Genomic DNA, 377 nt, shown 5'->3' with positions numbered 1-377 from the left:
TCAAAGATCATATATTATCTCTATTATTTAATAAAAAACTTGATTATAAATTTTTAGAAAATCAAAAATATTTATTTGTTTTTATTTAATAATTATGTGCATATTTTTAATTAATATTAACATTATTACTTTGTACTATAATAAATGACTATATATGACAGATTGAATTTTCCTCAACAATTGTTGTTATGAATTATAAACAAAAAATTAAGCTACAAAAAAAATAATTTATCCATATATTGTATCTGTAAAAATATTCAATAATTTTTATATTAAAATTTTTTTAATATCTTCATAAAATATTATCTAATTAAAAAAATCGTTCTATATGTATTATATTATATTTATATATACAAATTATTGAATTAAAAATTTTT

The 377-nt window shown here is 13.0% G+C and overlaps 1 protein-coding gene across 1 annotated transcript in view; it reads right to left on the bottom strand.

The window, feature by feature from the left end:
- Nucleotides 1-377, bottom strand: part of LOC102681405 (RNA transcription, translation and transport factor protein) — a 13109-nt gene that overhangs the window by 11678 nt on the left and 1054 nt on the right. The window lies entirely within an intron of this gene.

This window comes from Apis dorsata, unplaced genomic scaffold (assembly GCF_000469605.1).
Source record: "Apis dorsata unplaced genomic scaffold, Apis dorsata 1.3 scaffold_1215, whole genome shotgun sequence".
In the NCBI taxonomy this organism is placed as follows: Eukaryota; Metazoa; Arthropoda; class Insecta; order Hymenoptera; family Apidae; genus Apis; species Apis dorsata.
The sequence above is the reverse complement of the archived record's forward strand: the minus strand, read 5'-3'. Positions and strand labels throughout refer to the sequence as shown.